This window comes from Podarcis liolepis, assembly GCF_965112155.1.
Source record: "Podarcis liolepis genome assembly, chromosome: 5".
Classification (NCBI taxonomy): Eukaryota; Metazoa; Chordata; class Lepidosauria; order Squamata; family Lacertidae; genus Podarcis; species Podarcis liolepis.
In genome coordinates, this window is record NC_139556.1 from 99,684,736 (window position 1) to 99,697,203 (window position 12,468).

A 12,468-nucleotide genomic window follows, 5' to 3' on the forward strand; every position below is an offset into this window, starting at 1 on the left:
CACGGGGGTCTTTTAAGTGGCCCCGAGCCGCCCCTGAACAGAGACATCCGCTCGGCGAGTCCCTGCGCACTGCGCTAAACCAGTGCAGCGCAGCGTGGGGACTCACCTCTGCGGTGCCGGAAATCGTCTCTGTGCAGACGCAGACACCGGTGTTGCAGGAACGCCCCCCCCCCCCCAATCATTCAGTTTGTACAAACTTCACACACACTCACACCCTACATACGCTACGCTTCTGTTATAAATTCATAGAAAATCAACCATACATCGGATTTGTACTGTTCCACTTTTATTTTACTCCATGAAGGAAGGACTACAAAATAGGGAAGGTTTGATACAGGGCAGCCATAATCCCTTGAGCACACCAGCACATCCACAGGAGCCCTGCCCAGTTGCTATGCCAACCCTGGTGGTCCTAGACAGAAGACCATCAAGGTCACAAAGAACTTGCATATGGGAGTGGATTCAGCATGGACTGGAACAAAGGACAATAATCAGCTCTTCCCTCTGGGGGCAGGAAACTGGAAACTCCCCTCTGTCACCTGGAAAGTACTCATGGGGAGGGGGAAAGGGGGAACCAGCCAGGTGACAAGAGACTCAGGTTACCTCCACAACTCCTCCCTCAACCCCTCCTTTTGGTGATGTAGTTGTGATGTAGTCTTAGGGGTGTAGTTTGGGGGATTAGCAACTAATAAAAGTTGGGGTCTTCTTTTGTTCTGGGCTTCCATTTTGCTTCATCTTGTTGTGGGTGGGAGTCCTGTCGCAACAGTTTCCAATAAAGGCCAAGCCTACAGGCTGCTGTTTTGCTCCGAATTGTCCTGGTTGGTGTCTTTGTTTTTTGCCCAAGGGAGCCCTCGGATTCCTCCGTTAACACCGGAAATCACAGGAGTGTGTGCGATGCAGCCCTCGGAGGGATCTCTGCTGGAGTGAACCAGCCCAGGCGAGGTAAACCTTGCCCACCCCTGCTCTCACTGAAGACAGCTTCCCCCAGTTTCCTCCCATGGCATCTGCTTTCCTCCTTTGCAACGCATTGCATGCCTGCAGGGGATCAGGAAAATGATTTTTTTCCAGCCCATCTAAATTTTGTGGCTCAGCAACAGACTTCAAAGGACAAAGGGAAGCACAATAAATGATGGTTGAGAGACCAGTGTGTACAAAAAGATAAAGGTACTAGCAAAAGAGAGCCAATTTACCTCCCCCCCCTCCACCAGCCCCACGTACCAGGGTGAAATCTGGCTACCAAACCAATTGCTGTTTGTTTAGGGAAGTTTGGGAGAGCCTTGTGCAATCTGCAGGTGGCCCTTTCAGCATTTGCGGGGACCGTATCCAGACAGCGCTGGAGAACAACCTGTCCCAATGTTTTCCTCTTCTGGCTCCTGCCATCGCCAGGTGCTGCAAGGCAGGGAAAGGAGAAAGTCAGCCATTCAAGTGCAGTTGTGGCAATAATTATGCAAACTGGGTGTTACGTTGTGGGCGGACATATCAGACGACACAGCAATTCTTGCAAAGCAGCTCTTTATTTGTAAGCTGGAACAGAACAAACTGAGGAGCTCAGTCAGCCTGCTTATATAGAGCTCCAGAACAATGTAACTGTTGCCATTTTCTAAAACTATCCAATCACTGAATATCACTTTCGATCCTTCATTTGCATAACTATCTACAGTATCACCCTGCTGGCCCAGGGTCAGAACTTCAGTACATAACAGTAGGCTATTGCCTAAGTCCCGACGTTGCGTTTTTTGGTGTTGCCACAGAGCCAGCTGAAGTCTGAGAAGAATCAAACAGGCGCATCTAAGCATATTTTTTTTATAAGTTTTGGGGGCAGGTGGGCTATGTGCCTGGGCCCCCTTCTAAATCCTGGAACAGCCAGGCTAGCTTCCCGGTGAGGTAATGGGCCATTAAGGAAACAAAGGAAGTAGCCCTGTGCCCAGAAACCAAATGGGTGGGTCTTGTTATGTACTGAAGTTCTCACCCTGGGCCAGCAGGGGGATACTGTAGATAGTTTTCACTCAGGTCCACATAAGCAAATAAGGAATTGAAAGTGACGTTCAGTGATTCAGAGAGGCACAAATACAAGATGGGTGACACCTGGCTTGAGAGCAGTACATGTGAAAAGGATCTAGGAGTCTTGGTTGACCACAAACTTGACATGAGCCAACAGCGGCAGCTAAAAAAAGCCAATGCAATTCTGGGCTGCATCAATAGGAGTATAGCATCTAGATCAAGGGAAGTAATAGTGCCACTGTATTCTGCTCTGGTCAGACCTCACCTGGAGTACTGTGTCCAGTTCTGGGCACCACAGTTCAAGAAGGACACTGACAAACTGGAACGTGTCCAGAGGAGGGCAACCAAAATGGTCAAAGGCCTGGAAACGATGCCTTATGAGGAACGGCTAAGGGAGCTGGGCATGTTTAGCCTGGAGAAGAGGAGGTTAAGGGGTGATATGATAGCCATGTTCAAATATATAAAAGGATGTCACATAGAGGAGGGAGAAAGGTTGTTTTCTGCTGCTCCAGAGAAGTGGACACGGAGCAATGGAGCCAAACTACAAGAAAGAAGATTCCACCTAAACATTAGGAAGAACTTCCTGACAGTAAGAGCTGTTTGACAGTGGAATTTGCTGCCAAGGAGTGTGGTGGAGTCTCCTACTTTGGAGGTCTTTAAGCAGAGGCTTGACAACCATATGTCAGGAGTGCTCTGATGGTGTTTCCTGCTTGGCAGGGGGTTGGACTCGATGGCCCTTGTGGTCTCTTCCAACTCTATGATTCTATGATTCTATGAGGTTGTGTGGTTTGGGCTGATGGGAATCGCAGCCCGAAACAGCTAGGGGCCACCTACACCATGTTGGCTACCCCTGCTAACCATTCCACTTTAAAGAAAAATAAGAAAAGTTGGAGCTTTGCCTGGTATGCCCCACGGAGGACCTTAAGGTCCATAAATAGCAACACCCTAGAGGTCCTGGGCCCTAAGGAAGTCAGGTTATCCTCCTCCAGGGCCAGGACCTTCTCAGTGATGGCTTCGACCTGGTGGAATGCTCTGTCTCATGAAGAAGAAGAAGAGGAGGAGGAGGAGGAGGAGGAGGAGTTTGGATTTGATATCCCGCTTTATCACTACCCTAAGGGGTCTCAAAGCGGCTCACAATCTCCTTTCCCTTCCTCCCCCACAACAAACACTCTGTGAGGTGAGTGGGGCTGAGAGACTTCAGAGAAGTGTGACTAGCCCAAGGTCACCCAGCAGCTGCATGTGGAGGAGCAGGGAAGCGAACCCGGTTCCCCAGATTACAAGTCCACCGCTCTTAACCACTACACCACACATGAGACCAGAGCCCTGCAGGATCTGATTTCTTTCCGCAGCGCCTGTAAGACAGAGTTGTTCCACCTGGCCTTTGGCTTGGAACCAGCCTGATCCCCTCCGCCTCTTTCCTTTTCCTTCTGTGATGGAACTACTACTTGGGAACTTCCCTGGCTTTTCTGGCCCACATAGGACCAGTCTGGATAGTTGGCCTTGGTGAAGATATGACGTTTTCTCCCCCCCAAACAGTTTTTGCTCTGGGCTCTCACTGAAATGAGGCTGCATTTTAAGTAGTATTTTATTCTGGTTTTTAAGTTGTATTTTAATCAATTGTTTTTATACCTGAGGTTAGCCATCTTGGCCGGGGCTAAGATAAGATAAGATGATAAGACAAGACAAGACAAGACAAGACAAGACAAGACAAGACAAAAGATAAGATAAAAGATAAGATAAGATAAGAAAAAATAAGAATAAAGTAAAATAAATATCAGTGGAGCTACCTGCCAATCTCCCATTCCCACCACCCTTCTGAGTAATACCCCTCCCCACCTTCTCACTATATAGAAGGATCTGGCAACTTCTGTTTCAGTGTATCTGAAGAAGTGTGCATGCACATGAAAGCTCATACCAAGAACTAACTTAGTTGGTCCTTAAGGTGCTACTGGAAGGAATTTTTTTATTTAAAATAAATATAATTGTCTATGGCAGGAGAGGAGAACCTCAGGTCCCAGCACAGAATGTGACCCTTCCGTTTTCTCGACCTGACCCCTGAAGCTCTCTTCTTCTGCCTGGTTGGAATACATCCTTGAATGTTGGTCAATGCCTTCTGCTTGCTTGGATGGAGGACAGGGGGGGCTGTGCAAACATGTGCAGAAGCTAGCCTGTTCCACCCAAGCCATGTCATTGCCCAAATGCCCGGGGAGGCTGGAAGAATAAACATGTCTCCACCTGGCACCAGATGACAGTGTTGGCACCAGGTCAGCTTCTCTGGGGAAAGCATTCCATGGACTGGGCAGGGGCGATGGCCACAGAGACCACTTGTGCCTCCAACGATAGTGGTGGATCTTGATGTACCCCCAAGTTGGGGAGTGGGACCCCTCCTCCAATGAGAACAGGCTGCACCTATACATATCTGGATGGAAAAACCACCAACTAACAGAGTCTTTTGCTTATCTGCATGGAGCTTCAGTTAGCACTTAATTGTACATTTATGAGTCTGTTACAGGACTTGAAGTCCAGCCAGTCGAGAAGACTTGGAAGGAGGTGCTGGTGAGGAGACTCAGATGGGCAGTTTAGGGTCAAACAGAACAGCTTTCAGGAGCCATAGAATTATTTTTTTCAATTAAAAGAACGATTAAACCAAAGCAAGAGGCTCATTAAAAGACGCGTTATAGAGGAGAGCAGCCTGGCAATTTATGAGAATGCTTCTTCTAAATAATGTAGCTATTTCCTAAGTGAGAATGCTGTTTAGAAAAGTTGTTACGTAGCTGAACCACAGCTTGTTCAGACACTGAGAGGTGGCGTGCGCGCGATTGATTCAAATATCTGAAGGGTTGCCATGTGAAAGATGGAGCTTTCTGCTGTTCCAGAAGATTGGGATTCGAACCAATGGATCCAAATTACCATAAAGGAGATTCTGACTTTACATTAGGAAGAACTTTCTGACAGTAGGAACTGTTCAACAGCAGAACTCCCTCAAAAGGTCAGGTGTGCACAGCAGTGACCAGAAGAGGAATGACCACTGAGTGGAGCGCTGAGAGAAGAAACGCCCTGGTGCATCCGCAGCAACACAACTGGACGCCTTCATCTGCCCCAGCTGCAACAAAACATGTCTCTCCCATATCAGTCTCGACAGTCACAACAGGGCTGCATCCTTCCAACCACTTGACTTCACCCCCGAAGACGCACCCCTCCATTGTCTCCGTTATGTACTGAAGTTCTCACCCTGGGCCAGCAGGGGGATACTGTAGATAGTTATGCAAATGAAGGATCGAAAGTGACGTTCAATGAGTGGATAGTTTTAGAAAGTTGCTACAGTTACGTTGTTCTGGAGCTCTATATAAGCAGGCTGACTGAGCTCCTCAGTTCAGTTCTGTTCTGGCCTTTGAATAAACAAGAGCTATTTGAAGAATCGCTGTGTCGCCTGATATGTTCGCCCACAACTTAACAGTCTCCTGAGATAGACAGATGCCGCTCAGATGGCCATCTGACAGGAATTCTTTAGCTGCATTTCCTGCATGGCAGAGTTTCGACTAGATAACCCTTTGGGGGCCTTCCAGCTCTACAACCCTGAGATCCCGTGACTGTGCATGTATCTGCAGCTAGGAATGGGCGAATCTGGTAATTTCAGAGCCTCTTTCATTTTTCCAATCCTAAATTCAAGTCTCCACCTTTCCATTTCCCCCCAAGCCGTGCATACTTTTATGAATTTCTATCGTGCCACCTCTTCCTTGACTTTTCTCTAAACTAAAAAGTCCCCAAACATTTCTTCATAGGGGAAGCGCTAGGGGAACCTGAATCATTTTCGTACATTGGGTACGTTTCTGAGCACAATTCAAAGTGTTGGTGTTGACCTTTAAAGCCCTAAACGGCCTTGGCCCAGTAGACCTGAAGGAGCGTCTCCACCCCCATCATTCTGCCCGGACGCTGAGGTCCAGCGCGAGGGCCTTCTGGCGGTTCCCTCCCTGTGAGAAGCAAAGCTACAGGGAACCAGGCAGAGGGCCTTCTTGGTAGTGGCATCCGCCCTGTGGAACACCCTCCCACCAGATGTCAAAGAGATAAACAACTACCTGACATTTAGAAGACATCTGAAGGCAGCCCTGTTCAGGGAAGTTTTTAATGTGTGACATTTCAATGTATTTTTAATCTTTGTTGGAAGCCGCCCAGAGTGGCTGGGGAAACCCAGCCAGATGGGTGGGGTACAAATAAATTATTATTATTATTATTATTATTATTATTATTATTATTATTATTATGATTCTGTGATCACTGGAGGCTGCCACAGAACATCGCCAGGTGCTGCCTCTAGGTCTCAGATTTGGACCCTGAAATCTCGGGGTCTGGAATGCTCCTGTCCTGTTCACCCTACCCCTCAGTCATGTGGCTATCTCCTCCTTGGCACCCTGAGGCCACAGGAATTGCTCTCTCTCTCTCTCTCTCTCTCTCTCTCTCTCTCTCTCTCTTTCTCGCTCTCTCGCTCTCTCGCTCTCTCGCTCTCTCGCTCTCTCTTCACTTTCCTACCTGGGGAGCTGCCAGCTTATCCTGTTCATTTTGTAACTTCGAAATTGGAAAGAGATCCACAGCGCCAAGAGTTGAGTGTTGAATATCTTCACTAAGATTACAAAAGCACTGGCAGGAGAGACATCTGTTGTGCATAATTACCACTGATGTGTTTCTCCCAGCTGAGGGGGCTGGGGGCTGGCAGAGAATTGCCAAGTCTCAGAGAGATGGTTTTCAACAGTATGACGGGGCCTCCCCTGGCCCTGGCTTTATGGGCTAAATTAGCGTCTTGATATTCCTCTGCTCTTTGGTTCCTCTTACTCATTTCCGTCTGGGGGCTTACCTAGGGTTTTTTTTTGCTCTTTTCATTTCCCCCAAAGCTGCTCTAATTCTGTGCGGATTGCTTAAGCGCAATTAAAAGCCGATCGGCGGTGTGTAAGAACGGAGCGATGAATTGGCGGTGAAAAAGAGAGAGCCGGCAGGCTTGCGAGTTCTTTGGGGTTTAGACTGAGTCATGGCAGGGGGACTCAGCTGCCCGCCCCCCCCCCTCCAGCCCAGTCCTGACTTGAATGCCGGCCACAGCCAGGCCAAGATGTTTTGCCGCCTGAGGCGAATCAGAAAATGGCGCCCCTTCCGGGAACCGAAATTTGCTAAGGGAGCTTTTTTAACTCTAGGAGTCTTGGTTGACCACAAACTTGACATGAGCCAACCGTGTGACGCGGCAGCTAAAAAAGCCAATGAAATTCTGGGCTGCATCAATAGGAGTATAGCATCTAGATCAAGGGAAGTAATAGTGCCACTGTATTCTGCTCTGGTCAGACCTCACCTGGAGTACTGTGTCCAGTTCTGGGCACCACAGTTCAAGAAGGACACTAACAAACTGGAACGTGTCCAGAGGAGGGCAACCAAAATGGTCAAAGGCCTGGAAACGATGCCTTATGAGGAACGGCTAAGGGAGCTGGGCATGTTTAGCCTGGAGAAGAGGAGGTTAAGGGGTGATATGATAGCCATGTTCAAATATATAAAAGGATGTCACATAGAGGAGGGAGAAAGGCTGTTTTCTGCTGCTCCAGAGAAGCGGACACGGAGCAATGGATCCAAACTACAAGAAAGAAGATTCCACCTAAACATTAGGAAGAACTTCCTGACAGTAAGAGCTGTTTGACAGTGGAATTTGCTGCCAAGGAGTGTGGTGGAGTCTCCTACTTTGGAGGTCTTTAAGCAGAGGCTTGACAACCATATGTCAGGAGTGCTCTGATGGTGTTTCCTGCTGGGCAGGGGGTTGGACTCGATGGCCCTTGTGGTCTCTTCCAACTCGATGATTCTATGATTCTATGAATATATGCAAAACACAGGGAAGAGTCCCTTCCCTCTCCTTTCCCTGCAGCCCAACCAGCACTGAACAGCAGCAGTGGCGGCAGCAGGCCAGCCCCTTGTCCAGCTCTGGGTGCGAATGACGCTGGGGACCACTTCAGCCGTGCGAATCCTCCACTGGGAAGCTGCAACCTGAGGCGACTGGAGGTGGCCAGGGGAACCCACTGGGCCCAGCTGACAGCCTTGTCTTTAATATTCATTTCTCCTCTAACTCGCTTGCTTGCTCACTTGTTATTCCCATAACATGCATTGAGCGTAACGGTTCCTCCCCAAGTAGCTCTACAGAGGCAAGGCTTGGATGTGCTAATAAACCCCTTCATTATCTTTATTGGGCTCCTCTTCCTCCCCGATTACTTCTGTGGCACTTTTGCAATTGTTCCTAATGGGTTACCTATAACGCGCCACTGAACTGGCCTGGTGGGATAAGCAGATGAACTTTCGGTAACACAGAGTGAATAATTGCACACGGCTTAGTTGAGCAGCTTGAGGGGGCTGAATTTCTGAGTGCACTTTCCTGGGCTGCATTCACCCTTCAGATCTGCACCCCACCCTCACATTTCCCTTCAAAACACCTCTTGAATCTCTCCTCTTTACAAGCCTGGCTGCTGTAATAAACGTAAATCTGCCCTTACTCCCTTATGGGGGACACAAGAGCCCTTATAGAGTCCTTACATGGGTTCTCCATCGGTAGGAGAAAATAACCGAGGCCAACCAGAGAATATTGAGAAGCAAAGCAGCTAGTAAGCCTGATCTTTATTGAACTTTTGCAACAGGGTGCTCCCTTCACACGCAGGAAAGGTGTGTCTGCCCTTATATAGACATTTTAAATTGCCTGCCCTGGAGTCCAAGACCACCCCCCAGAAACATCACACAGTGGTACCTCGCAAGACGAAAAACGCGCAAGACAAAAGAGTTTTCCGTTTTTTGAGTCGTTCCGCAAGACGAATTTCCCTATAGGTTTGCTTCGCAAGACAAAACGTCTTGCGAGTTCTTGCGAGTTTGTTTCCTTTTTCTTAAAGCCGCTAAGCCGTTAATAGCCGCTAAGCCGTTAATAGCCGCTAAGCCGCTAATAGCTGTGCTTCGCAAGATGAAAAAACCGCAAGACGAAGAGACTCGCGGAACGGATTAATTTCGTCTTGCGAGGCACCACTGTACATACATCACAGAAGGGGTGTAGCTCAAGACCAACCCCCAGATACATCACACCTACATCACAGAAAGGGCGGTCTACAACAGAAATCTGAGTGCGTTGTTTACCTCCTGTCTGGCAGGTTACCTGTTAATGCTTACTTGATTGGATACCCTGGGGAGCCTGGCCAGTCTTTTGTAATGACAAATACTTAGTTCCTGAGCCGGGTCACATGCTCACCCTATTCATACACAGACCTACCATTAGGACAGGATTTGTGAACAAAAAGACAATGGGGAAGCTGCCCCACCTTTCCCTCCTTGCAGAGAAAACATTTGGTCAGTTTGGGAATGAAAATGGTTTCAGGGCAGTCCTCCTGTGCTGCTCCAGACCTGTGGTCCACACATCTATGTATGCGCTTGGTTGGTACATTTATGAACATTTATTATATACATTTATTATATATATATATGACCTTAATTTTTTTATTTCACTGCCATTCACTTTTCCAGGGAAATCTCAAGCATGGCACGCTCTCCACCCTAGACAATGGATGAGATCGTAAGAGGAGGCTGCTGGATCAGGCCATTCGGCACCCATCCGGTCCAGAATCCTGTTCTCACACTGACCAACCGGGTGCCCCAGTGGGAAACCTGCAAGCAGGATTTGAGCACAAGAGCAGAGCTCTCTCTTGCTGCGATTTCCAACAACTGGTATTCAGAAGCCATGTTGCCTCCGGTCGTGGAGGCAGAGCAGAGCCATTTGTGGCTGTTAGTCGTGCACAGCACTGCTGTTGTGCACAGCAGGGATGGGGAATGTTGTGAACAAAATCTGCCCTTTTCCCCTTATGGGGTATCCAAGAGCCCATATAGAGTCCTTACGAAGGTTCCCTATTGGCAGGAGAAAATAACAGGCCAACCAGAGAATATTGAGAAGCAAAGCAGCTAGTAAGCCTGATCTTTATTGATCTGTTGCAACAGGGTGCTCCCCTCAACCGCAGGAGGACAGAGGAGGACCCAGAACCAAGGTGTGCCTGCCCTTATATAGACATTTTAAATTCCCTGCCCTGGAGCTTTTGCGCTCTGCCAGTGACTTCCTCTGTGGCCATCGGAGTTGGGTCTGCTCTGCTGCACTCCCGCCTCTGTTATGTACTGAAGTTCTCACCCTGGGCCAGCAGGGGGGGATACTGTAGATAGTTTTCACTCAGGTCCACATATGCAAATAAGGAATTGAAAGTGACGTTCAGTGATTGGATAGTTACAGAAAGTTGTTACTGTTGCGTTGTAGTGGAGCTCTATATAAGCAGGCCGGCTGAACCCTTCAGTTCAGTTCTGTTCTGGGTCTGTGAATAAACAAGAGCTGTTTGAAGAATCGCTGGGTTGTCTGATATGTTCACCCACAACTTAACAGCCTCCTCCTCCTCCTGTTGGTCCATCTGCCTGTCTGCCTGCCTGCTTCCCTCCCTCTGCTCACTGCTTTGCCTCCTGCCTCCCTCCCTTTTTCCTCCTGCAACTCTCGCCCACGCTCTCCATGTTTCTTCCCTCCAAGCCCCCCTAGGTACCCAACTCACATTTCTAATAGCGCCATTGACCAACTGGGGAGAGGGCCCCACAGTGCTGCTGCGACGACCCATGCCAGCTACCAGATTCCTCTACCGAGGTGCTCAGAGGAGCCTGTACCCAGAGCAGCAGAGGGGTGACCCGGGCAGGTTCCTAGACACTTGGCGCCAGAGTGGAGAGTCAGGATTTTTGCACCCCCTACCTAGGCCTGCCGAAAGAAATATCAACAACCTCAGATATGCAGATGACACAACCTTCATGGCAGAGAGTGAGGAGGAATTAAAGAATCTTTTAATGAGGGTAAAAAAGGAGAGCGCAAAATATGGTCTGAAGCTCAACATCAAAAAAACGAAGATCATGGCCACTGGGCCCATCACCTCTTGACAAATAGAAGAAATTGAGGCAGTGAGAGATTCTACTTTCTTGGGCTCCATGATCACTGCAGATGGTGACAGCAGTTACGAAATTAAAAGACGCCTGCTTCTTTGGAGAAAAGCAATGACAAACCTAGACAGCATCTTAAAAAGCAGAGACATCACCTTGCTAACAAAGGTCCGTGGAGTAAAAGCTATGGTTTTCCCAGTAGTGATGTATGGAAGTGAGAGCGGAACCATAAAGAAGGCTGATCACCGAAGAATAGATGCTTTTGAGTTATGGTGCTGGAGGAGACTCTTGAGAGTCCCATGGACTGCGAGAAGATCCAACCTCTCCATTCTGAAGGAAATCAGCCCTGAGTGCTCACTGGAAGGACAGATCCTGAAGTTAAGGCTCCAATACTTTGGCCACCTTGTGAGAAGAGAAGACTCCCTGGAAAAGACCCTGATGCTGGGAAAGATGGAGGGCACAAGGAGAAGGGAGCGACAGAGGATGAGATGGTTGGACAGTGTTCTCGAAGCTACCAGCATGAGTTTGACCAAACTGCGGGAGGCAGTGGAAGGCAGGAGTGCCTGGCGTGCTCTGGTCCAGGGGGTCACGAAGAGTCGGACACGACTAAACGATTAAACAACAACACCTAGGCCTTCACCCTTGGCAGGAGCCAACCTAGCCAACCCCTAGGTATGCCCCTGGCCACAGGTTCCCCATCTCTTTGGCAGAGCATGACAAGAACATTCTGCACCACAACCAAGCAGTCTCTGAAACAGGCAGACAGGCTCTTTTATGGCACACACACAAAGCATGACATTTCACTGGTGCTTTTATTATCTCTTCTTTCTGTGGCAATCACTCATAGCTGAGTGAGATTGCCTTCCATGAAAGTGTGTCTCTATACACCCTGAAAACATTAACCAACATTCAATGTGCCACAGTCTCTTGCAATCAAGAGGAACAGGTGGGCGAGGCGCACCTGTGGGAGGGTCATGGTTCGAGGGCCGGCGGATTGCAGCTGGAAATCTCTCGCTTTCCCTAGGATGACCCCATTAACAGACACATGCACCCACTTACAGCTGCATTAGCAAAGCGGGTTTCTCTGTTATTAATTCCGCAGGCAGCCTCTGCTACCCTTTCGACAACAGCAGCAAAAGCAACGGGTGCCAGCCGATAACGCTAGCCAAAAGCCCATGAGAAACAGGACAGAAAAACACCCACTAATTATCAAAATATAAGACATTGGGTGTGGGGGTTAGAAACCCAGTCTGCAAAACGTGTCAATAAATGGGACAAAACCAACAATTAGAGGGACGTAGAATAAATTCAGCCTTGCAAGGAAATAAGCTAGAGCTAAAGGGCAGAGTAAAATGAAAGTTAACAAGCAATAAATAAATGAATGTAGTTCAGAGAGGGGGTAGAGGGTCTTCTCAGCAGGGTAGAAGCTTCACAGCTGGGTCCCCTCATTTCTTCCTGATTGAAATCAAAAGGCTGGGGAGGATAATGGTGGCACTGAGTCTTTTCCCCCAGCTT

General features: G+C 48.6%; 1 long non-coding RNA gene across 1 annotated transcript in view; it reads left to right on the forward strand.

The window, feature by feature from the left end:
- Positions 1 to 8,768: 8,768 nt before the first annotated feature.
- LOC310707503 overlaps positions 8,769 to 12,468 on the forward strand; it is a 211,864-nt gene continuing 208,164 nt past the window's right edge. The window contains exon 1 of the long non-coding RNA XR_014526520.1: positions 8,769 to 9,152. This is a non-coding gene — a long non-coding RNA (uncharacterized lncRNA). The remainder of the gene's footprint in view (positions 9,153 to 12,468) is intronic.